Source organism: Clupea harengus, chromosome 10 (genome assembly GCF_900700415.2).
Source record: "Clupea harengus chromosome 10, Ch_v2.0.2, whole genome shotgun sequence".
Classification (NCBI taxonomy): domain Eukaryota; kingdom Metazoa; phylum Chordata; class Actinopteri; order Clupeiformes; family Clupeidae; genus Clupea; species Clupea harengus.
The window spans coordinates 4,083,232-4,111,220 of NC_045161.1; the positions used below are offsets into that span (position 1 = coordinate 4,083,232).

At 44.5% G+C, this 27,989-nt stretch overlaps 1 protein-coding gene across 1 annotated transcript in view; it reads right to left on the reverse strand.

Moving 5' to 3' along the window:
- nlgn1 (neuroligin 1) overlaps positions 1-23,825 on the reverse strand; it is a 201,521-nt gene extending 177,696 nt beyond the window's left edge. Inside the window, exon 1 of the mRNA XM_031575037.2 lies at positions 22,941-23,825. The gene's annotated coding sequence lies outside the window, so the exon portion shown is untranslated. The remainder of the gene's footprint in view (positions 1-22,940) is intronic.
- Between the last annotated feature and the right edge of the window lie 4,164 nt (positions 23,826-27,989).

Consider the following 27,989-nt stretch of genomic DNA (forward strand, 5'->3'; position numbering starts at 1 on the left):
CCTAATATTAATTGGTAATGCGATTGGTGTGCTTTCAAAGCATCAAATTGATTCATTTTATTTATTTATTTAGCATATAATTAATTATGAAATATATTTCCACATCCGTATACTGTACTTTTCTCTCTTTCTCACTCTCTCTCTCTCTCTAAACTAAGTTTTATGAACTGTCTGAACCCCCCAGCTTGTCCAAATGTATACATTGCCCTCACCTTTGCTTCAACATCACTGTACAGGTTTGGTACAACTGTACATGAGAGATGCATGTGTGACAGTACCCTGTGACAGGGTGCAGTGACAGTTAGAGATAGAAAGGTAGGCAGACATAGAAAGACACTAATATTGTATGTTTCACTGGTAATGTACATCCATCTGACCTGTAACATCTGAACTGTATTGAACTGAATAACCTATATAATAGCAAATATCATAGAAATACATAAGTATATGGTATGAATCATGATAACTAAAGTAAGGTTATTTGATACCTTAGCTAGCTATATTACAAATAAATGAAAAATGTCATTATACACGTGGCTTTGAAATGTTTAGTAGGCCTACTATTATTTGTATTGATATGCTCTTTTTAATCAATGGCATTGTGTGAAACCTTAGCTAGTCTAGTAAAATGAAAGAATAGTCTTTATCATGGCAAGAGGGCTCATATTTAACATGTTTTATACAATTACCTTTACTCCAAACGCTGTACCAGGTTACTGTTTTAAACGTTACGTTACAGATAATGGCATAGTGATTATTGCTTTGTCTTACCGAAGTGTTTGCCGCCAGTTCATACATACGCCACCAAGTGCTGCCTACGCTCGCGCCCTCTCTCACAACTCTACAGCGGACACTAAATAACAAGTCAAATAACGAGGAAATACTTGGTAGCGTGTTAGTTGACGCCAAGAGATAGAGCTAAAAACGACAGGTGATGTATCCTATATGTTTAGGTGTTTGTATAGGGGTTTGAAAGAAATCTGCATATGATATTGACACCACTGACTCGGTGTGCCGATTACAAAATATAGCGATCTCTTTTCAATAATTTGTAGTAAATGAAACTACTCATATCAAACTAGTCATATCAAAGTCATATGTTGCAAACTAAATGGGCGTTTTTATATGATCATATGAATCGATTTTAAGAAACAGTGGCTGATGTATGTCAATCATGGAGCTGACTTTTTTTCCGAATAACTTCGGTAGAAGAAATATCTGTTTACATCGCATTATCTGAGCTTTCGCGAATAACGTATTCGGATTTGGCTGCATCCCTACTAAAGACACTATTTTAATTTGTGAAAATGTTCTGAATTGAGGAAGTGGGGAAATAAATAAAACTTGTAACAAAGCCCTGCGACTGAAATCCACTCCAAGTATCATTCAATAAAAAAAATCAGAGGATGTGTGAACAAATCTTTGCCAAATACTCTATGGTGGAACACTCTTTGGTAAAATGCTTTTAACAGCAATCCCAATACTTCCCCACTCAATGAAGAGTTTTTTTTCTGCTCTTGTGTCAGTTATCTTTCCTAATGCACTCATCAATTGCATAAATGTAGAATATTCAGGAACTGACATTGTTGACTATTATGACATGCCTTGCACTGATTCACTGAACCTGAAGGTTATTACTGAGGTACTGTGTTTTCCGAATTCATTTCAATAATTTCCAAAGTATATTTTCTTTCTAAGCCATTTTCACATCTGTGCAAGCTTTTATGATGTATAACGTGACAAAAGTAATAGCTGCAGATGTCTTGTACAATTACCCTTGCTCTTAACAAAGGAATCTGGTTCCTCAGAGGTACACTTGGTTTTACTCCTTAAAAGATGGAGTGGCACATAATGATGAACTTTCCCTTTTTAAATGACCTCAGCCAATAAATAATGTACCACCTGAGTCAAGAATCTGACTGTGAAGGGATTACGATGTAAATGCCTTTTAGCACAAATAGCACAACACGTCTCGCTCTTGACGGGCTTAGCTCCACGGGATAAAGACACCTCTGTTTACACTTCCACAGCTCACTGCATCCCTCTCTTTTTTGTCTCGTCCTCTTTAGTCTGTTCATATGTCGGAGTGATGGAGTGACGACATTTTGAAAAAAAAGAGAAAGAAACCTGGTCTGGAATGGGAAATCACTGACACACACTTGAGTGTTACAGCTTATGTAAGGCGACGCAGAAGAAACTCTCTCCCCACCGTGTGCCATGTGTTCTCCTGAGCAGTGAGCCATGAGCCAAAGGCTGCCAGGCCCAGATGCGTCGTAAGAAAAGGGCAACGCAATTGCAGTTACTCACTAGCCAAGCATATCATTTGTTGTTTTGTTCTAGTTACACTTCCGAGGCTTTATTTACTCTGAGAGCATGTTGAACAGGGAAAAATACTCCTAAAGAACATGTCACATTTAGGCTGGAGTTAAAGGAGAAGGGGGGAGGGAAGACTAAAAGCAATTTTAGAGCTTTGAACAGAATCGTGCACAGCAGCCTGAATACAAATGGTACAGAGGGAAGTTAAGGTCTACCAAAGACCAAAGTGTAGAACTCCATCAGTCTAATAAAGGCCAATGAAGAGCAATATATCCCAATGCCCTGTCTGTACTTCTTCAGGTCCTAGTCATGATGCCACAGATACATTTAGGACTGCTAAATAACCTCTGGAGTTACAACCACTATTACACCAAATCCATGCAGGTTTCCAGTCTTGTCCAAGTATTGTAGGGTTACATATAATATGTTTACTTCAGGCCTTAAATAATCCTGGTGGTCTGTTTATTATATGCTTTCACAGCCTGCACTAAAAAAGCCATCAGAAATGTTGTTTCTTTTTTAAGCTGATTTAATTTCCCCTGTGCCTTCTTTGATGTGCGTCAAAATAAAAGGCTTTAGAGAAAATAATATTTAGATTGCTTTTAATTCAAGCCTTTTCATCAGATAGAAAATGAATTCTTATTATGCCACAGAGGCCTCATTGCACACAGCAACAGGAAAGTATATCTGCCAATTTTCCCTTTGTTTTCCCTCCAACTAAGCTCGATTCCCATTGTGCTCACAGAGAACACAGAATCCCAAATCTTAGAGGAATCATGATTCTGGTCCATTGTCATGAATCACTCATGAATAAAAATAAGGCAAATACAGCTGATGCACATCCTCGTGCAACAACTAGATTTCAAACACATTTGAAATCGCACAATTCAAGCCGTAAAATCAGGGCAGATATAATATAGTATAGGCAACATTCCACACGATTTCCTCGTTTTGAGCTGGAACAGAATCTCCAAAGACACACTGACTGCAGGCTATGTGTGCGCGTTTCTTTTCCACGTATCAGAACACATTGCACCATTCAATTTTACAGCATACATGCTTGCAAAGGGATTGGATGGCAAAGCATCTGTTGTGACAGGTCATGGGTTCTTTCCACAGTCGTGGCGGTGACAGCCATAAAAAAACAACCACATGTTAACCTCTAGGGTGAGAAGACATTTCAGTGCACATGATAGAGACAGGGGAGGGAGAAGGAAAGAGAAAGTATGTGTATGTGTGTGTGTTTGTGTAAGAGAGAGAGAGAGAGAGAGAGAGAGAGAGGTAAAAAAAGAGAGAAAGTGTGGTGGAGAGAAAAAGCCGGAGAAAGAGTAAGAGACTCGACATAGAAAAGATAGAGTCTCACCCAGAGAAAACAGGGCATCATAAACAGCAAGCTGAGGAGCGATGTCATGCTGGGTTTATGATTATAGGGGTCAAACCTCTCCCTGTTGAGGCCCGATGACCATCGCTCGGAGAAACAGTGAAACCCCGACACAATCGGGGCCTGTGTGTCCTTCTCCGGGCACCTCAGCATTCCACTGTGACTGATCAGTGACACAATCGATGCCTGGAGATCTGATCTGCCATGGGCCTGCTGGACGATTCTTTCCCCTCTCCTCCCATTTGCAATTGTTGTGCTGGCTGTAATGGCCATTGAGGGGACTCCCAGCCCGATTAGACGAGCCACAAGTCTGAGTGACTCACTGAGTCCCTGATCGCTGGGAGCAGGGAGCGAGGCGACGCGACGCGCAGCCAATGAGGTGCGGTGTCAATTACTGTCAAACAGAGAACAAATGAATGACAGCATTGGCGCTATTTATGCTCCCGCCACAGTCTTTTAAGCGTGTGCTGTGGGACAATGAGAGTTTAATTCATCGCCAAACACCAATGTGCTACACTGGAACAAATTAACTATGGGTAAAGCGTTATCTTCTTCAAGAAATTACCTTTTGTTTACTTAATACTTCACTACTTCCCACGCTATATATAACTTGTAGTTTTCAGAACAAAAAAATAATGAAGTTGCTGTTATCGTAAGGTCAATGCACCATTCCCTCTATAATCTACACTTTCACTTGAAGATGAACCAACAATCACCAGACATGAGGTGGATGGACGCATTTTCCCCAGTTTAGACGATGTACTAATTCATTTTAGTGGCATGTGCTATAAACTGTAATCCCAGATGGAGTTTTACCTAAAATACCTTTGTAGATTACACAGGTTTGAACATATGCATCCTATTACTCAAGTGTTTCAGTAAGGTCTCTTAGTTAACAATTTTTTCAACAAGTTTTTAAATTAGTCAGTTACATTTATTTTTGTCTGGTGTCAATCTGCCCATCTGCCCATTGCCATTGGGGGAACAGAGGTACCCAGAATGCACTACGATAAGATGTTTTACAAAATGGCAGTTTATGAAAGTTGATGTTGTGACAAATTTCTTGTGCGGGCTTGACCTTGTTATTATTTTTCAGTTGATCATTTGTGTTGGTTGTCGTGACACTCAGCTTTGAGTGTTCTCTAAGCAATTATACCTACAACCGTTATATTTTAGTGCTAGATATACGTTTTGTATGTTACACACTCCAACGATGTGTGTGCCCATGAATGATCTTGACTTGTGACAGGAAACTGCTCAGAAAAAGAGTAAAGTTTCAGGCCTTACCCCAGATTGGAGATTGTTAATCTGATTGACAGAATTCAAACCGATGTACCTGAGTTGATAATGGAACAGTCAGCACATCATTCATATGACCCATACAAAATGGTTAATGTGATCTACCAGCTAGTTATACCAAGCCCCATCTCTAGCCCCTGCACCATACCTCCCAGCAGCCTTTGCACAGATGATTTCGCTACCTCCAAATACAAATTCCAATTTGTGTGGAGTTAATTGTGTGTGTTGGTAATACTTAGAAAGTCAAGTCAAAAAAAGTCATCCCTACCAAAGAAATATTTCTAGACTATAGAAAATCAAATATGCCTAACCATAACCAACATAATATACACAACAACAAATATGTGTATAATATATGTTGTCATTACTTAGTTCATTTAGCTCATGCAGTGAGTAATAATTAGTGTTAGTTACTTAGTGTATAGTAGAAAGAAAAGAGGATGCACTTTTTTTTACCCCAGCACAATCCATGTGCCTTTCCAAGTGTGCCACAAGAAGGGCACGTTCAACAGCATGCATTTTTAACGCGCTGCCGCTGCCGCTGCCGCTGCCTTCAGTGCTCTGTGGCTGCACCGTGGCGTAGGATGCATGATTTATACACGTTATTTCAAAGCCCACTGCCTCCTCTTGAAGCGCGAGTGGCACAGCTCCATTAGCAGCGGGGTAGAGTGGCCTCCTCTATTGGGGGGGGGGAGTGTGGGGTGGGGTGGGGGGGGGAGTGTGGGGTGGGGGGGGGGGGGGGGATATACTGCTATTGCATTCAGAGCACAGTATCACCAGCAAAACTACACGAGAAACAAACCCCCTTCTAATTCCAATGGCAGCCCGCAAAAGCCACCATCTGCACCCATTGCATATCCCACTGATGGACTGCAAAGCCTGAGCAGAGAATACCGTGGTCCCAGACGCCAGCAGTCTGAGCAGTCCAATATTTCAGCGCCCTGGGGGAGCAGCCACAGAAAAAAAGACATCCAAACAGACACACACCTGGCGCCCACTCCATACGCACTCTCCAGGCAGCCCAGAACATGCCCACCACAACTCCCCATGGTCCCCTCTCCTCGCATGTATCTTCATGCTGATGCGGCTCCTTTCAGATTGGCCCCAGCAGGGGAGCTTTGCTTTTTCTCCTCCTCACTTTTTTCTTTTCCTGGAGGATGGTGAGGGGCCTCACCTCTGACCCCTGTGGGCAGCCCCCCTGGGGACCCATTCCAATAAAACTCCACTCCTCCCTTCCCTCTCTGAACCCAACAGAGGAGCGGCAACACGCCGACAACACACACACACACACACTCTCACACACACACACACACACACACACACACACACACACACACACACACACACACACACACACACACACACACACACACACACACACACACTCTCACACACACACACACACACACACACACACACACACAACACCAGTCACTTCAACGATCCCTCCACAGCTGCTGGAGCCTGCCGCCGAACCTGTCCGACTTTATTAAAGCCCCTCTTCCCTGCATTACCCCGCGTCCATCCCACAGGTGAGGAAACTGGCATCTCAAAATGGGGCCTCTGATGAGGCTTTTCTGGGCTACTGAACTCCTGCCATAACGCTCCCCTGCTCTTCTCCGTCGATCGGAAAACAGCTCACTGCCTCTCACCTCTTCCAAAATCATTCTGGGGCTTCTCTTTAACGGGCGTGATGGAAAGTGCAAGTCGGTCGGACGAAGAAAACAAGCTCTCCCCGCCTCTGCACGCGTTCTGAAGTCTGCCCCGCTGAGAGTGAACGTGATGCCCCTGACCTGCTGCCTCCCCTCAGTTCTCCTTTGCCTTGGTCTAGACAAACATAGCTACTCATCAGCCCCCAATTGTAGGGTATTGATCATCGCTGTGTGGTATCAAAGACCCGTACTGAATGTTTGCTAGGGCCTTTTCTGCTCTGCCTTTCACTCTCTATTCTGTCCACAGAGCTAACACAATTGAAAGGTATTAACCACTATTAATTCACTTGTGTGGAGTTGCACGGGCCTTTCACCCCGAGATAATCCTGCGAGTGCATTCAGAGCGGCCCTGCCACCAGCCGCCCAGCCTGCCCGGGCCCTGACCATTGCTCTTGTGCTGGCTCCGATTCAGTACCCGTCTTTGACAAGAAAGTAATGAGGTTTCGATATTTAAAGACATTAAAGTTGGATTCGGGGGAGAGCCACAGAGGCCCCTGCAGCAAAATATGGATTTGTTTTTTAGGCATTCGCCTGCTCCAGCCTCATTTCACATGTCAGAGCAGGACTCCTCACCATGTAATCTAATAAACTTTGCCTCTGTGTGGAAACCAATCCATTTGTCCTTGACATTGCACTTAGTCTTTGCCTCTTTTTTTTCGGGTCTCTGTTGTTGCTACCACTGCTTTCCCCAGGCAACCACTCTTAATATCGCACCCCGAATTCCTCCAAGATAATTAGCTGATTAAATTACACCGCTACGCCGAGTGGATCCAAAGTCAGAGTGAACTACAGGTTGGGAAAGTTAGTTCAAGACGCAGCAGTTGCCTTTGTGAGCACTGAGAGCTTAGTGCCCTTTATGAACTTTATGATTGCCCCACCACAACACACACAGGAGAACAGCAAGACCATACCACAAGGATATTGGTTTTGCTTGTCTCAGACATCCCTTCACTCCTGTCTGCACCACCTGTCCATGTATAATAAAAATGATTTATAGACATTGTCAAGTATGCACACATTAATTCATTGCAAACTTGAATGTACTGTGGACGGAAGCCGGAAGATCATGTTGCATTTTAGAGACTCTGATTTGAATGTTAACACAATATTGATTTTATGATTCTTCACTGACAGCATGGGGACCTTCTAATGCTGAATATTCCATGTTACAGTGGACTGGGAACTGGAGTTCTCCACTGGATGCTCTCCCATGCAGACAATGAAGTAAGCCCAACAGAAGAAATGATTCATATTATTGCCCGAAAAAGAAATATAATATTAAAGCAATATCACAAGCGTGAGAGTGGGGTTGGGTACAGCCGTGGGCATATCCTTTACCAAACCCATGAACACGTCATATTGATTTTATAGAACAGTTCTACTACCGACTTATTGAGTCTGATGACACCAGATTTCTTTTTTGTTTGTTTTGATATTTATTCTTCGCTCCAAAAAGACGTGCGGCAACTTTGCCTCTGAGTAACTTCTCTTACTAACGCCTACACAGAACGTCCATGTCAAAACTGCTCATGAATATTTATGACTGTGCCGAATATACCACAAAAGCAAATCTAGGTCAAACTAGAGCAGTGGTTAAGACTCTTGACGAACTGTCCTATCACATATTCACCACAAATAGGTCATTACTTTGACCCTTTGTGGATGTTTGATTGAGTTATTTCTTTCTGTTATTAAAACTTCCAGTGGGGTCGTAAGACAGGCCATGTGGTTTACCTCCTGAGGTCTGTTGCATTATTCCATTCGCCTTAACCAAGAGTGAAACCTGCTAAAGACCCGCTTCCAGAGCACCATCTGTTGACACATGTAGGCAATGTAGTCTTTGAGGTTATAAGATGCTGGTAACTCATAAAGTAGTTTGTGTGTGTGTGTTTGTGCATGTGTGGTTAGCTCTTGACTTGTGTCCTGCATTATAACTATGACTATCAACATGACGTGGAAAATACCATATACCGTTTTCACGACAGCTTAATTCCAGCGACGTGATCGTGTCATTGTCACTGGCAATTGTTATGACAGCTCTCGTGATGTTTGATGTAATGACAGCCTGCAGGTACGTGACACGGGCTGCTATGGTATCCAACATTTTGACAACAACAGTCCTGTCAAAAGCAGGTAACTGTAACACGACACCATTGTATCAACAGACACGAACTGTCATAATCAATAAATACAGGAACGATATGGCCTCTTTCCATGACCCGTTTATGCCGTGGCTCTGTCCATCGCGTGTGATCTGAAGGACGGAAGTACAGTTTTACTGCTTGAGTGTTTTTGTATATACTGTATGTGAGAATCATTTCTGCAGTTTGTTGATTTGTGTGACTCACATATGAATCATACACAATCTGCATCTCAAAAACACATTTGTGCCTTCAGTGGGCAAACATCTATCCATCCATCCATCCATGCCTATATGGATAGACATATATGTATGTGTATGCATATGCATCAGTGTGTACCTTTGGTGGTCATGCATACGTACGTATGAATGTGCATGCCTGTGTGTGTCGGTGAATAATGTCTTTGTTTGTGTTTGTTTGTCTATGTCTATGTCCATGTGTTTGTGTTTGTGTTTGTGTGCCCAAGTGGGTGCAGACTGCACCAGGGGCAGTGTCTGGTTGTTTTAAACCTTCTGAGGGGGATATATGGTGTGGCTCGCAGCCACCCTCTGGCACATGTAATGATGCAAATCATCCCATTACTATTCAGCAAAACATAAATAAACGAATGGCGTTGGCTGCATTTCTGCCGTAATCTCCTCTGATCCGGTGGAGCTGAGCCCTGAGCTCCATCCAGACACACCAATCAGCTCGCCCCTCAGGAGGAGAACTTCCCACTCTCTCTCGCTCTGTCTTCCTCTCGCCTTCTACCACTCCTGTTTTGTCTCACTCCTTTTTTTCCTCCTTTGCTTTCTGTGTCTTTTTCTCTCTCTATCTCTTCCCCTCACTCTCTCTCTGCTCTAGTCTATCCACCACTTTCTCTATGTCTCCATCACTCTGTGTGTGTGTGTCCTTCTCTCATCCTGTCTCTGGCTCTCCCCCTGATGAGACACCCACCCCTCAAAAGTCACAGCCCCAGCCACAGCCTCCCGTCCCGTCACTCCGTTTCAACACAAACACCAACTTTCCCCTCCGACTCACTTTTCAGACACGTCACTGCTGCTGTTTGAGAATGAACATGACCTGCCAAGAACTGTGTTTAAAAATGCAAATCCCCAGCTTCTATCGTTTTCTAACACACTCGCGCACACATACCCTCACACACACACACACACCCCACAAACACACACACACACACACACACACCCCACACACACACACACACCCCACACTCTCACACACACACACCACACACACACACACACCCCACACACACAAACCCCCCACACACACACACTAACAAGAAAAAAAGGCATGTTCCATCCCTCGCCTAACAATGGAGCTGAACTGTGAGTAATATCAGGAATTGCACAAAAGTGGCAGAGAATAATCTTGTTACAGTCAGAGGACTCCCTGACTCCTTACCGGTCTACCTGCAATTTATCAGAGACTTAGAGGTAGAAGGAAAAATAAAGAAGCGCTAGTTTAGCTCATTTTCTTTCTGTGATGAATGAAAAAGACAACCCGTTTGAAATTCAGGACGTGAAATCGATCCAAAAACAAGATGGTTGCTAAAAACAATGCATATGCCTTAAACGAAATAGATTACAAACATGTTAACAGATAGAAAAACCACAACCTGGTAACAAAACTGGAAATACATGTTTTAAAGCAAACTCCATATTTCTGCTACTAACTTGGTAGTAGCTACACACAATACCTTGGCCATCAACATGTCAGGCAAGAGCTCTCAGAGGCTTGAGTGTTGAGAAGACTTTTGAAAGGTCAAAGATCCGTGACAATCCCTCTGTGTCACTGCACACCCTGGCAGAAAAGGCTGCGTTCGACCAGTGCTCCCACTCAAACACTCTCACACACACACATAGACACCTACACACACACATACACACACATACACACACACCTACACACACACTCACTTAGGCACACAATGAGATTCCACCTCACAACATGTCAGAGCACTTTTGTGGTGGTTCCCAGGGGTCTACCGTGTGCACTTTGCCAGTACCAAATCTACTGCTCCCCTATACAGTCTAAATGCCACACAGGACAGGATGTGATGTGTAAGCAAAAGAGTTGACAAAAGACGACAGATTCAAATTAACGTCGCCGCAGCTGTACAATGTTCTATTATTTTGTGATCAATTGTTCTAAATCCCATGACTGTCTCCTCCCACTGAGATGAAAACGCTGGGTATTCAATCATTATCCATAATAAATATGTAACTCTTAAAAAGTTTGCACGCTACTAGCAGCTAGCAATGAACTAGCAATGAAAGATGCATTAAATGCACTTAGCCTGTCCTGTCCTCCACTGAGGTCAGTCTGGTAACTTGGTAAAGTTTGTGAGTGAAAAGACCACTTAACCCCATGTAAATCAAAGCAGGCATGCATATGTAGGAAGAGGGGCCTTGCTTCTCAAGCGGTCCCATTCTGATTGATGGAGCGCCACCTCATCATGAGAGTACACACGAGAGACAAGACCGAGGCAGGAGAGAGCTGGACACACGCCCAGGGAGGGCCACTCCTGATGCAGACGACGGCCTCCAAAGTCCCGCAACAATCGCTCATCTTCTCTTTCAACACAGACTCAGAGAGAAGTTGAGTCTGTTTGAAAGTGCACATAGGCCCTGTGTCTGACTTTTTAAAAAAAAAGGAGTTTGTGTGTGTGTGTGTTTCCTTTTGGCTCCCCTTCATGCATATATTCTATTGATTTGTTCTGTTTGTTTTATGACCACTTTGACCCGAAAGGAAACTCGGTTGCTGGTGTTTTTATTTTCTTTCCTCTCCAGTCTGTTTTTTCCTTGTTTACTCCCAAGAAAAATCCAGGAGGTCTAGCACCAACCACCCCGCAACCAGCTCACTCGCTACCCTCGCTACCCCTAACGCCTACCCCATCCTACCCTTCCCCCCCCCTAACAGATCACTTGCTTGGCTGAATTTGGGAAAAGATCTGCTACACACCAACTGGATGCAGTGAGGAGATACAGAGAACAAATCAATAGTGCAGGCGTGGAGGGTTTTTATGAGCAATGTCGGAGTCGGCTGCCTGAGAGTGGTTCACGGTGTCTTGCGAGTTTCCCTTCACTGAGCAATATGTCAGTGGGGTGTACGCTTGCATCCGTCTCGAGCCAAGCTGCTCGTAGGGCATGTATGTGTACTCCAGCATGCACAGTGTACACATATACATGCAAACTCATACAACAACCACCCACACACATGTACACAAACACACGTACATGTTCACAATTCACATAGGTCCACACACAAGACACACACAGAAACAGAAACACCTAGACATACAAGCCGAGGCAGTCACATTTACAGGGCATACATGTAAACCTACAAGACCCAAAGTCAATCTATAAGCACATTCATATGTATTCTGCCTCCCTACAGAGCAGAGGGCCCCCTGCACAGAAAACTACACACAAGCATGGAAACATATACAGCACACACACACACACACACACGCACACGCACACTAGCACACACGCGCACACACAAACACACACGCACATGGATATTAAAAGTCCTCTGAGTCTCCAACAGCATGCACTGTACAGTCATCAGTGAGGGAGGTCTGTCTCACGCCGAGTCCCAGGAGAGCCCAGTGGGGGCGTCCATTAATCAGGCAATGAGAGCCAAGGCAGCGTTTAGCAAGTCTTCTCACAGAGTGTCTCCCCTCCTCTCTCTCTCTCTCTCTTTCTCTCTCCCTCCCCTGCTCTGTCTCTCGGCCGCCTCCCGGAGCAGAGTTCAAACGCTCGGCGGAGCAGCTGAGGCTGGGTAGTCTGAGTGCAGGGTCAAGCAATAATCATGGTTGCGTGTCCGAGTCCGTGGTGTGGTGGGGTTTGGGGAAAGGTTGTGTATGTGTGAGTGTGTGTGTGTGTGTGTGTGTGTGTGTGTGTGGGGGGGGGGGGCTCTCTGGTGTCTCTATTCCCCCTACAACTCCACATCTGAATTAGCGCTCGGGCTTCTGCCATCTCTACTGCAGACACTGCTGCTGCTGCTGTTGCTGTTGCTGTTGCTGCTGCTATTGCTGCTGGAAAATTGCCAATTCAATTTCCCATGCATTTGCTGAAAATTAGCAGGACTCAAAATGAACCTCCCGTGTCCCTGCAGGGCGCACAATGATTGTGTATTAATCCGCAATCCGATCTGCCTAAGCATGCCACACACGCACTACACCACACAAAAACACGCATGCACACACACAGACACACATATGCACACACACAGACACACGCATGCACACACACACACACACACACAACACACATATGCACACACACAGACACACGCATGCACACACACACACAAACACACATATATACACACGCATTCACACACACAGACACACATATGCACACACACACACACACAAACACAGACACACATATGCCTGCACGATCATTGGGATATCCATCGCAAACATTCCGGGTTCAGCGCACTCCGCCCTGCTGGGGTCAGGGGGGGTCATCGCTTTGTCAGCTAGCCTGCAAGGAGGCTACCTGTTGGGCTGAACCTCAGAGCATCCCATTATCCAATAGTCACCAGGGCTCATTGCCTGGGAGACCTCGTCAGCACATTCTGACAGTGTTCCCATTCGGAGGGAGAGGGGGAGAGTCGTGGCCGGCCCTTGTGTTCTCAGTGCCGTTTGGCCTGGTTCCAGAGTCATTTCTGTAAGGACAAGTAAACTATCAGGCCTCTCTGTGACAAGAGAGCACTCTGAGTGATATAACCAGATGCAAGACAGCAGCGGTGGCCTCCGCATGCTAATTTTCTCAAGGCAAAGCCTCTTGCATGTGTGGTGACTTTAGATTTAATTTGTCTCTTTCTGCATATTTTTCTTTGATGTCTATTTGAACTGCTCCTGTCATAAATCCTCATCAAAATCATCGTGGAACAAAGTCTCTTAAAGGTCCAAGGGAACATTGTGCATCGATGGAATACGTACAGTAGAGCTGAAACGTGTCCGTGCTTTAGGATTCATCACCAGTTACAACCTATATGCTTGCCATTCCTAAATAATCTGCCCTTCCATGACACTTTAACCACACGTAGGGCATCAAAATTCAAATGAACGAATAACACAAGCACAGCGCTGGTGATAACTGGTCATAAACGTTAGTTCCTCGCCATCAAACTGCAATCCAGTGCCAGCCTCCTATAACCAGAAAAGGCCATTCTGTTCTTTGGCCCAAGAAGAAAGTGTTAATTTCTCGACATAAAAGCCCAGCGAAGGTTGAGGATCGAAGAGAGGTTGTTGGGTGTGTGTATGTGTGTGTGTGGCAAGGGGGTTACAGAGAAAGCTGGTGTGTGTGTGTGTGTGTGTGTGTGTGTGTGTGTGTGTGTGTGTGTGTGTGTGTGTGTGTGTGTGTGTGTGTGTGTGTGTGTGTGGTTAGGGGGTTACAGAGAAAGCTGGTGACATAAAGCAGTAATTTTGCCACACAGAAGCCTGTAATTAACTGTATCACAGAATCTGCCCCCACTCTTTGTGTTTTTATTTAATGTGATGCAGCATTGATTTCAACCCCTTAATTAAGTAGGTACAAAGAGGTTTAGGGGCTATGTGTTGGGTGGAGAGTGCAGAAGTGCATATTAATGGCCGGTATCAGTTTGTGCACTCCTGATGCACTGTATGTTTACAGCAACACAGAGAGAGATAGAGAGAGACAGAGAGAGAGAGGCATGCATGCATGCAAAAACAACTCTAAACAAGATTACATAATTTAAGATGAAAAGTCAAATTTCAGCATGGGTTTTTAGGCAGCATGCAAGACGAAATTACATAAAGAGAAAAAAGCAAAACAGAAATAAATCAGTTATATCAAATCTAATTAAAAGACTAATTTCCACATTTAACCCCAGATAACCGCAGAGAAAAACACAAACTCTCCTCTAAAACCAATCTATCTTGCAACAAGAGATCAGATAACCCTTGGGTGCTAATTTGCAGGTCATGAGAGTTCAAAGGAACCCAGCACCGTCCAGGGGCTAAGGTTCCGTTTTCTCCACGGTGATAACATTTGACCCCCTCTTCCTGGCTCTCCAGCCTGTCCTTGCATATCCTTGCCTGTGCCTTGTGTATATCTGTACTCTCAACCACCGCTGACCTAAAAATCCAGAGAGTGCAGGATCGTCATACCTATCAGTCCTTTGGCCTACTTTCCGACCCATAAGAAGCGCTTTGAGATTTTTCCAGGGGGTTTAGGAGAACAAAAAAAATCCAGGGTCTGACCTTTGAACTTTCATAAACTGTGCCCGAGGCGAAGCCGTAGCATGGGATGAGGGTGAAAGAGAGTCTGGCTGCAAGCAATAATTACAGATTCAATCTACATGTCCTAGGTTTCACACACTCCGACAACAGACAAAAGCTTTCCTCTTAAACACAGAGCACTAGCGGCAGCGCTATACTTCCTCTCAGTGAGAACGACGATAACCTGTCCGGTCCCGTGCTCCCAAAACAGAGTCTGAAAACACCCGCGTCCACAAACCCCCTCTCAAATGTGCAGAAGGGAGCGTGGTGTGGGGTGTGGGGTGGGCTGTGAGAGGAATGCAGCATGCTGTAGACTGCAGGGAACACAGATTAATGTGCAAAAGTACTGCCATTCTGCTTAGGAGAGGCTAAACGAGAGGGTAAACAATTAGAATAATTACATTCCCATCTCTTTATTCATTCTGTTACTCAGCTTATAAGCCCAAAGCTCCTGCAGTAAGCATATTAATGGTCAATGTGAATGCACTAATGGATAACTGGATAAAACGCATCGCACATTACTTCATTACCTTTGCCGAGCAGGTTCAGGATCAGAATTAAAGTTCCTCGTCGCTACGCTGGTGAAGTCTAGCCTACCAGCAGCAAGCAAGATGCAATAGTGTGCCTGTTCACACCAAGGGGAATGTTAGTTAATCATCGCTCCTGCGGTAAAATGTAACAAGCATTAGGTTTTTGCCTGGAGCTTGAAATCTTAGCTTTTTGTTTTCCTAACCTCAAGGATGTGGTGTGCGCTGTGTGCAAACACTGCCTGTAATTATACCCCAAACAAAAGCACCTTAAAAGCGCCTTCCATTGCTGACAGGCCCCAGAGGACAGGCCAGCTCCGTGGGATGTCCTCTGTGGTAGCCAAGGGAGATGCGACATGTCACAATGGGTAACCTTGGCAGTAGCCCTGTGAAAAGATCTACAGCCTGTGCAGCCACTAGCATATTATTCCTCCGGCCATGTGTTTAATCTAGCGTAGTAGGCAACACGAGTGCTTTTAGGAGCAGACCGTTTGATGTACAGCATAGAGTTCAAGGCGGGGAGGTCACATTTCTCATTGTCTCGCTGCCCACGGTCACAGTCCAACGGCAAGCGTGCACATCCCAACATCCATGTAGCCTCCCCATGCAAGCACACACACACACACACACAGAGATGCACACTCTCACACACACACACACACACACACACACACACACAGATGCACACACACACGCATACACACACACACACACACACGCAGATGCACACACACACGCATACACACACACACACACACAAACAGGTACACCGTGTGGCCAGTCTGGTGTTTCAGTCCCTGGATGCCCTCTGCAAAGAAATCACAGTCTTTTCCCCGACCACAGCGTGGCATCAATGTCAACAGCGCAGTCCAAAACATAAATCATGAGCTGTGGATACCACCTAATAGCACCCCATCAACTTCACAGGAACACAAATGGATACGAACAGACACACTTACATTTAATTTATTCAAGACTAATACACACAGCTACTGACAAGCGAGAGAAAACATAAACCAAGCACACAATCAATACTTAAACTAACTTCAACACAAGAAAGCCAAATAGTCATAACCTAATGAGATACAGAATATGTGTGGGACATTAAACATATACAGTACAACCATACATCAAATGCATACATTGATATAAACATCCTCCTTAACCTCAAAGGAGTCAAATCTATTGGATAACTGTGAAACAAGCTAGGTGAACTTTGACCAGGGACATTTCAATATCTGATTAATATGGACCTGTTTCAGTCCACGGGGTGGAGACCAGTTCACTGTGCTGTGGCCTCTGCCCTCGCGGTCCTTTTCTTTCATGGCCTTTAACCAATTAGCTGAGCTCAGGTGGAATCATTTCTCTCCACCTTGCGGTTTGGGAGCTGGCCTCGAGGCCAAAGCCCTCTCCACAGGGGTCCTTGGGCTCAGCCCCACATTGGGTTGAGTTGTTTTGTTCCCCTGAAAAGAGCTTGGGAAAAAGGGGGATGTTGTCAATGCACATCACACTGAGCTCATAATTAACTCCCATCTTCCTGCACTACGGCAAGATTCCCCGTCTGGGGATTAATATAAAACAACTGCCATTTTGCTCCAGCTATCTGCCATTAGCCCGTTGCTAGGATTCTGCTTCAGAATGATTCTTGAGCATTCTTGAGACCAATACTCCGCGTTCTAAAAGCCACAGTGTAAATTCAGAGTGAATCATGTCATCCTTAAATACGAGAAATGCAATTAACTATAGTAAGTAAACTTTCGCCTCGCGGTCCATCCTTCTTGATGCACGCTTTGTTGCGAATCATTTCTGGTCAACTTTAAAACATCAAAGGGATTGGAATTTTTTTCTCCCACTTTTCCCTCTCTCTATCTCCCTCTTTTTAATCAGTCAGGCGAGCAGGAGGGAAGGTCATTCTGCAGTAGAAAATTGCACCAACTTTCTTAAAGAGCCCTGCGTTCATTATGATAGATGGATGTGTTGATGCTAGATAAGAGCTCCAAATTGAATATGTTGTCAACTGGGAGCGAGTGAAAATTGTGTGCAAGGCCAACATTACGAGAGGAATACAAAGATGTCAGCCAGGTTTGTCGGGGATCAATAATAAGTCCCAGGGCATGTAAGCTGTCTATTTATTCAGCAATAACAGGACAATCAGATCTTACAACACATAATGTAGACGCTTTACCAGCCACCTTCCATTTAAACTAATCTGGTGTTTCCACCGTTGTGCACATCCTATATCAATATATTCCATGAGACCAGCACTACATGTCCCCCAGGTTACACGTGCGTCATGTGCTTGTGTTCTTGTTATAGAAGGCCTGGGTATAAGCCCTGACCAATGCAGCTAATTGCGATGCATACATGTGTCATGTGGGGGCTGGGGGGGGGGGGGGGGGGGTCGTTGTGTGTGTGTACTGACAATGACCCATGGGGTCAGCGAGAGTGGCCCTTTCACCCTGGCCCCAATCCTGAGAGGCATAATGAGATGAACCACCAATTACCGAGTGGTCCACTGCCGTAAATCCAGTGTCCTTGGGTTGGAGGGGGGGGGGGGGGGGGGGAGAGAGAAGCACAACTCATTCCCATGGTCAAGGGGTTCGTGGCAGGCTCCATTAACACACACTGAACACTGGCGGGAAGCCCTAGGACCGGACCGCAACCCTATGTGAGGGCGTGCCGTCGTCTCCAGTCCGCTGTTTTCACTAGCACACTAGCGAAATGTGTGGGCTTACAGTCAGTGGCAGTACAAAAGAGAAAGGCGAGAAAATGGGGAAAAGTTTTTCAAAGAGGAGGGAAAACTTTCACTGCATATTGAACCAATTATCTGCAGCACTGTGCCGAGTGCTTAAGTGCATCAGTAATTTCAGTGCGATATTCATCGTCTTTTCAGTAACTAGATGGAATCATTTCCACGTGGGTGTGAATGTGTGTGACTACGAGGGAGGGGATGTATCACTTAAAGGTATATACTGTATGTGCGCACATGTGTGCAGACTTGCTTTTGTGCACTTCTTTCAAGTGTACCTATGAATAGATATGTGTATGAGTAGCGGCATTCAACTTTTTTCCAAGGATGGATGCAATGGAGGCCGGAGGTAGATGTTTTGAGGTTTATTTATTGTCTATTAAATTACAACCTACAAGGCAGGGCAGTAGGAAGTATCTTTCTAATGAAAACAACAAACCCCTGAAGACTTCTATGAATGAACACAATGATAAATAAATACATAAATAAATAAATAAATACATACACTTGCTCAAGGTTTAACATGCATCACTCTCAATCTACTCTTCTCAGCTAATGGTGGGTGACATTGTTTATGTATGTGTGCTGCTTTTCTCAAGTGGTGACCTATGAGCACCCTATTGTCAACTGAGAGGTGTACTGCATTGGTTAAAGTCAGTGTGTGTGTGTGTGTGGGGGGGGGGGGGGGGGTTGGGGGGGGGGGGGGGGGTTAGGTGCAGAGGGATAAGGCACGACTCATTGCCGTGGAGACAGGTCGAGTGAAAAACCAAGCTGATTAATTCACTGCGTGTTCATGAGACACCCTGAGTGGGCAGTGAAGCCTCCCCAGCCTGTGCTCATAAAAAAAGCTCACTGCTATGCCACAGTCCAGGAGATGTAGGAGGAAAAAAAAGGGCTGTGAAAAGAAATCCATCTGTGGTCGTGTGTATCAAAGGCCTAAACATGTTACATTACTGCCAACCCCTCCTCACTTGTCAAGAATGCTGTCTGCTTAAAGACTTGAGGAGTCGGGGCATGAGAGATGCAAGAAAGAAAGGCACTTCATTAATCAAGTAAGTGTAAAGGTCTTTAGCAACAAGCAGCTCTGTTTCAATTAACATATTGTGTTGCCAGACCGAGAACATGATTATTGTTTAGCAGCACTGAAAGGCAGTGATCCCTCATAATAAAACAGGCTAATTCCTAGCCTTTTAGCTGCTGTGCCTTAGGCAAACCAGTAACCTCGTGGACGACCAGGAAACTAGCCGGGGTGTAAACTAGCAGGCATCCAGCATCACATGTAAAACGTTTCCCATTAGGACAAATAATTCCTGACGAGCGCTGTGGCCGGCACTTTCCAGACGGCTAAACGGGGACTTTAAAAAACTATAATGAGTCACAGTCAGCTGAGGCCAGCTGGTTCTTGAAATTAATGAAAAAATAATGTGGCATTCGGATTTCATGGCTTCTGTACTATGCCAGACACTGATTTCTCACTCTCTCGTTCTCCCTCTCTATCTCTTTTCCTCCCTTGTGTTCACAAAATCCCTTCCTTTCTGTGTCTCTTGTGATCTCACCATCCTTCGCTCACATCCTATTTCTCAGTCTAGGTCCTTTTCATGATTCACATGCAGCCCACAGCAACAACCAAATATTTGTAGGGGTTGGCATTGGTCATTATGTCTGATAGTCCAAGCTGAATGAAATGGCAAATGTCCAAATCCTAAATCACCATCTGCTGTTCTAGAAAAAGAAACGCTACACAAAAATAAGACTGAATGAAACCATAACGACAGGTTTTTAAAAAACTCTGACATTTGCAATCAATCATTCCATCTCAGATCAAGAGTGATGGCGTTGCATCTCGACACCCAGAGTTCCCAGCAATTTCTCTATCAGTTACTCACAGGAACTCTGTAGTAGAGATTGAGGATATGCTGCAGCTGTGTTTCTCCTCTTAAAGGGATGTTTTAACCTGGGCTTGCAAAACCGCTCTATAATATAATCCCATGTGGCATGCATCCATTAAAGTAAACCACTTCTTCTCTGGCATTAACAGGGTCATTATGTAATTATAAGTGTCTGCCTATATGCAAAGGATCCCTACAGAGATAGACCTGTGTGTTTACCTCAATCACTAGAGAAACTGTAGAAAATGACTGATTTTACAGTCATTTCCTACAGAAAGAAAATGATGCTTAAACTACAGAAACAATCATTTTCTACAGTTGTTGAGGTAAACAGACACAGGTCTGTCTCGGTAGGGGTCTTTTTCATATTTTCAGTGGTGAAAACAAGCGGTTTACGGCATTACACTGGGTAGCCATTTTGCAGTTGCTGGTTATAGCGTTCTAACTCAATACCGGACTGATTTTGATCATTCATTGTCATTACTAATAGTGTGGACCCAAAAAGGGCCTAGGTTGAAACATTCTGAAGTTTCCCTTTAACAGGCTGTGCATTGTAAATGTGAACTGAGGGAAATAGCCATCCATGTTGACATTCACTTGTACATGGCAAAAGGTAACAAAACAAACCCCTTTCATGTGAATTAAGTGGGCACCTCAGATATTATAGGTACAAATTCAAGATTCTACCACGTAGAGAGGGCTGAGCTGCCGTCACTGCCAACAGCATCATTGGGTGTTTCATTACTGCTTGGGGAGCCACTGTCACTGAAGAGCACAAAATCAGACTTGGCACCACTGGTGCAAGATGCTGCAGCACAAACGAAGCCAACATCAAGGCCGGTGGTTGCTGTGGTACTGACTATACTGACAGTCCAGTTACTGGTTAGGTACTGGCTTTCCCATCAGCAACAGAATATCCTCTCCTGTCAGCATTACACACACACATGTGATAAAACTGTTATGCAACTGTTGCATTGTCCTCTTTCAATCTGTGATCTCTTTCAACCTCGTTCACTTGCTGACTTTGTCATAGAGTGGGCATCAATGGTTAATCCGTTATTCAGGGAAAATATGTGTGATTCTTAATGCACCACTCTACTGGGATATGGCCACGTCCAGTAAGCATGACCTGGTGACTGGCTGTAAAATGTTGTATGGCAGCACAGCTGTTCGCATTGAAATTACTCATATAATGGACCACATGGTGGCACAGCTATGTTTGAATATATAAAACACACACAAGCCAGTAAACACACACATACACACACACACACACACACACAAACACACACATATATACACACTCGTTCACTTACACATACAAGCACAAACACACACACACATACTTTATTAGCAGTGGATGGCCAAGCAGCAGTCCATGCAGGCTTTGGTCTTGATAAGCTCCTGGGAGTGTGTGGGGGTGAGAAGGGGATCAGAACCATAGTCATCAAACCATGACCTCCACACATCAGACACAGAGCAGATCTGGGAAGCTCTCCAAATTCCTGCTTGAAGACATGTTTGGACTTCTGATTGTGCAGTTGTTTTTCCCCCCCACATAAACTGTCTAGAATCAAACCTATGCTGAGTTGAATCAAGGCCTGTTGTGGTTTGATACAAATCCATCCAACTCTGAAGATGCCTCTGATGCCAGCTCAGTGGATGTGAAGAATTCTGTGAATTTCCTAAAGGTGTTTACTTTGATAGTGAGATGTTTTAGAGGCTGGTGTTTTTGTAATAATTCCGCACAAATAGACAGATTCTACACGATCTTAACCGTGAATGTCTGATGCACACTGCCATCTACAGGCCAGCGATTTCTGTCATTGAACAATAAAGTGCAAGTGGCATCTGCTGCCACTTCTGTGGAGTGCATAAAGGATCATTTTCAACCGCGTTTGAAAATTAACATCTACAAGAGGTTTACCATGTAACCATCTGGTTGCAGCATGCAACGTGTAACTAACACGGTCGTTTAAACGTTGTTAAAAATGCAAAGTTTGATAAATGTTGAAAGTTTGGTCGAATAAAGAAGAAATCAACAAGGAGCATATGAGATCAGGGAGTATGTATGTGTGTGTGGGGGGGGGGGCGGCTGACGTCAGGAACCAACGCTAAAAAAGTAAAGTTAGCACCATGGACAGCGACGCAGTCTAGATACCTCTACTTTCTCCTCGGAAACCGGATGTCTATAAATCTAAGAACCCAGCCTACATCGCTACAGCAGTGACGAAAACTTCACTGAAGGCAACCGAGAACAGCGTTCGATCCTCTTTTACCGTATTCACCACATTTGAACGATTTTGTAAACCTTGACAAAATACCATAAACACCCAAGCGTACAAGCGTGCACACGTTCAGACACATTCTCACAAAATCACACCCACGTAGACGCACAATCACGCAAACGTGCATTGTATGTACACACACACACTCGCGGCTGCGCTCCATCTGGTGCCATTGGGATGGTCATGGATTACAGTCTTGATGTTTCCCCACAATTTAAAGTTAAGTTTAGAAAAAAGATTTTTTTCAAAATGCCAACTCTTCGGGGCAATTTTGGCCGTTTCTTTGGGCTGCCATGCTGATGTGGGGAATCTGTGGTTGAGCATAGCTTATATACGACACAGCATACACAAGCAAACTATGATCTGGGTGAAAACGTACCTGTCTCTTTTTTTCCAAATTGCCTTGTCCACAGACACAGGACTACAACATATCCTTGTTTAGATCTTCTGGTCACGAACAGCCGGCATTTCCATGAAGGAATAGACAGTTTATGCTGTGTAAGTATCTCGAAACAGAATGGGAGAAGGGAGTGGCGAAGATTTTGCTTCAATACTCGGTCTGTTTCAAGATTTGCAAATAGCACCAGCAATCGCTGGTGTATCTCCCGTAACTATGTACAGCTTAAGCACAATGAAGCAAGTCACGTCCCATTCCAAATCAATCGGCGCAATCGCTTTCCCTCTCGGAAGTTTAAAAAAACGGCGCACTTCTTACTGTTCCCTCGTAAACTGCTCCTTTCGGGCCCGGAAACAACATAGGCAACTGGCGGAGAAGAGGTCCAGAGAAACAAGCGGATGCCGCGGAGCACGCAGTGAGTTAGGCTCTCTTCACCCGCAAACCGAGGGGACAAAAAAAGTGACTCTTTTCATCGTTCGTGTTTATCATGCGAAAAAAAGCCCACACACGTTTCAAGTACAACCGCAGCGCCCGTCGCCTTTGCCAGCGACAGACTGATGAGGAATTCTGCAGAGAGCTCTACGTACGTGAGAGTGACGCAGATGATGTTTAATAAGGCAATAGGCATTGATGAGACAGGTTAATGCACTTACCAAACTTAAAGTGAAAAGAGGGGAGGAGGTGCATCTTAGAGGGCTCTCGATTTAATCTTTGATATTCCTTATTCCGGTACAATGATAACCTAAGTTCTGGAGAATCAGACACAGGTGGACTTTCAGTTATTATGGCAGCTCCAGCACCAATTTACAAGAACAGTTGCAAACCTCTCTACGAGAATGCTACCCTATATTTCCATCAGATTCAAAAGTGCGCAAATGTATGTGCGCTATTTTGAGGTAAAATACTATAGATGTGGTTTAAAATGCATCAATACAAAGTGTGAATGTTTGATATTGCAAACAAGTAGATACACAATGTCCTTTTTACATTGATTAAAGGAAATGTCTTCATATTGAATAAGAGAGTGGGATTTGATTTTTCTAATGATTTTGACTTTTTTTTTTTAATTTGCACTGCACTGTGTTTTCACCTCACATAACAATCCGTTCATCATGCCAGTGCAATCTTGTGAGAGACTGTTGAGATGGTAACTTAAGTGTATGTATTTCATGGTGAAACAGCAGAACCAAACAGCTTTGCATGCTGCAAAGCCATTTCTGAAATATGTACTAGAGTGGGTTACTTTATCTTCAGAGGCCAGCCACCATCAGTCATAGGATCAGATGCTATGATATGTTGTTGTTGTTGTAGGTTGCATGTGAATCATGGCTGATCATGGCTGATCAGTCACAAAACAGATTTGTGACTGATGGCAGACTGGCGTTTCATGAGCGGAGGCTTTAAATGATGTGGGGGAAGATGCTGCGACTGATGATGATGAGTGTGTTTTCACCAGGGGAACACAGGTGTAGCTGTAATGTGTGATCATGCTGCTACCAGTGCTAGTCTCCAACTTTTAGTTTTAATAATCATTCAAACTCATGCCATCCCTGAGCTGTTCTAAGATGTGTGGAGTAAAGCATCTAAAAAAAAAACAGCTGCATGAGAAGCCATACTATGGAGCATCCAAAAACACCAGAGGCCTGAAGCCTCTCTACAGTTTGAAAGGAACCATGGTGGACAATGGGGCCAGCCCAATAAGGACATCAAAAACTGGACGTCACAACCAACCGAGAGCCAGTCAGTCTTGGTTCAACATATGGCAGTCAGTAATCTGCCAGCCAGGACAATGACACAGCAGGGCTTACTAAACTCAAGGAGAATGGTAAACTGAAAGCCAACATTTATTAAGGTGCTGAAGTTTGAGAGAAACTAATCAACACTTCTGATACAAGAGACCATTCCAATGCCACCCTGGGAGACATGGTACATTACTCCTCAGCACAAAGGCAGGCAGAGGAGGCTGGCTGGGTGGGTGGGCGGGTGCAGTGTGTACACATTCAGATTCTCTAGTGAGACACAGGGCAGGAGAAAAAAAATCTGCTTTGCAGCATTATTGTCTCTGTTACTGACAGGAACAATATTAATAAACTAAAAGGATATTCATTATTTACAAATGGTGTATTTGTGAGGCCAAGCTACATATTACATGCCACTGTGTTTACTCCTCAGGTGTAATGATTGGTGATTTTAGTCCCTTTGCAACCTTTAAAACCTGACAATAAATGCACAGAAATCTGAAATAGAAAAGAAAACGAGTAAACTCGTCACTGTCATGGCTCGTTAGCTCAATGCAGGTTCAGGCCTTGGTTGCTGTGAAGTGTTTTTAAACAACACTGGTTGTTCAGCGAATACACAAAATCAATTATTTGAACTAAATTAAATTCCCTACAGCAGATCTGTACTCTAGAGTTTATACATTCATGAATTAGTACAACATTATGAATTGAACTGAAATTGAATCTGAAATTTGATTCTGAAATTTGATTCTGAAATGTCATCACTCTGCTATTGCATGGGTTGATACAGGCTGGGGTGACTGCTCTCTCTCTCTGTACTAGACTATAATGTACAAATACAGGTACAAGTACTGTAATCATTAGTGCTGAATCCATAACGTCGTATCTATGAGAGTACTAACAGAATAACAGGAAGTCAAATGGGACCTTGCTCTGAAAACAGCTTGATTTTTCCCATCATTAAGACACACCCCTCACAGAGATTGACCATTACACAATGCTGTATGATTTTTAGCCACACAAAAATAAAAGATTGATTCGAACACACAAACGTCTCAAATATACACACACCAGCCAACGCCTCCTCCAACACACACACACACACTTACGCATACATGCACACACATGCCCTTACAAACATGTGTCCCACAGACACCTCCTCCACACCCCACCCAATGAGGCTCCTCCGGGCCCTGACTGCGGCAGAAGGCTTCTGTGAGAGCCCACCGCAGTCCCGTGGAGCCAGCCATGAATCTGGGCCATGCAGTCATTTAACTTCGCCATAATTACACTCCCTCTGGGAGCCTCGTGAAAGGAGCGCTGCTCACTGCTCAGGAGTGACGGCAACCTCAGCGTCTACACCCCCCTCCCACCGCCCGCCTGCCCCCTGCCCACCCAGTCACAGTGCCATCCATAACCCTGACAGACCCCCCCCCACCCCCCACCCCCCACCCCCGACCAATGCTTGCCTCCCTGTGTGTGGAAGTGTGCACATGGTCAACATGCCTGATCCACAGGCACACACACACACATAGGGAGGAGCTGGGGAGAGAGAGACATGCACGCACAAGTGATCAATACAAGTGTGCACACTAATGTAGGCACCCAGTCGGACATACACCCACACCACACACACACACACACACACACACACCCACACACACACACACACACACACACACACACACACACACACACACACACACACACACACACCCACACACACACACACACCCACACACACACACACCACACACTCTAATATAGGCACCCAGTCGGACATACACCCACACCACACACACACACACACACACACACACACACACACACACACACACACGCTAATGTAGGCACCCAGATGGACAGACACCCACACACCACACACACACACACACACACACACACACACACACACACCCACAATGAATGTGAGAATGCGTTGGATGCACTCCATGTTTGATGTAACAGTTGTCATTGACAGTTTATCTCTCTCTCTCTCTGTCTCTGTCCCTCTCTCTCTCTCCCTCTCCCTCCCTCTCTCTCTCTCTCTCTCTCTCTCTCTCTCTCTCTCTCTCTCTCTCTCTCTCTCTCTCTCTCTCTCTTCACATTGACAATAGAGAAATGGGTGATAATTGTCTGTCATTTAGCAGTGTGTTCTGATTTTCTGGAAATACCAATAAACGATAACCACTACAATAAACGTGAATTGCATTCACTGTGGTCCTATAATCTTCCCTGGTCAGTTTTTCTTTTTGGAAATGTGCACACTGCAACAACTTCAAGGGTAACATCATTTGCTATACCTGCAACAGCTTCAAGTGTAACATAATGAAACAAAATATTGCTCTTTGTACTAGGTGTATTCATGAAATAGCAAGACAAACCAAATTTCTCTATTCACTTTATATATCATACATACATTTTTCACATTTAAGCCTGCATGACCGACAGAGTGTTAATGTGCGCCCAATCACAGAAACTGTATCTGCGACAGAGTGTTAATGTGCGCCCAATCACAGAAACTGTATCTGAGACAGAGTGTTAATGTGCGCCCAATCACAGAAACTGTAACTGAGACAGAGTGTTAATGTGCGCCCAATCACAGAAACTGTATCTGAGAAAGTAGAGCACCAAATGCTTTCCAAACCGCTTACATGGAAACTTCCAATATCATCCAAACAGTCTGTGGAGAAGATCCATGATCCTGTATTATGAGCGATCTAGTCTTTTTGCACCACACATTTCGGTGTCCATATCCAGAGATGTAAAAAGCACTTCTACAATTCTACAGCAAAAAAGAGCCTCTGGGTCAGAGAGAGAAAGAGAGAGAGAGAAAGTAAACTCAGAAAGTTGGAATGTAAAGCCCTCACTCTGTCCCACAGAAATTGATTTGATCACATAGTGACCTTTAGAATTTGTAACGTTTGCAGTGGTGACCTACAGCTTCACAGACAGAACAGGCACTGCTGTTTGCCCTCCGGCTGCACCAGCCAGCTAAGAAAGCCCCTCACACACACCGGCACGGCAGCCCACAACAGGGCGCGCACTCCGCGTACAGGAGCGCTACCACTCAGAGGGCGTGCGGTTCATGGAACCATTTCCTCAGCACACACAGTCATTTCACACAAACGCTTTTCTTTCTCCTTCTAAGAGCTTTCACCTGCTTTCAGCATCCTGGATCACAATGTTAAGAAAAATGATACAAATTGTAGCCATTTCTGAAAATACAGATCCATCTGTTCTGTTATTTTTTTCCCCGGCTTCTTTTTAACGTCCATCTGTCTCCCGCAGC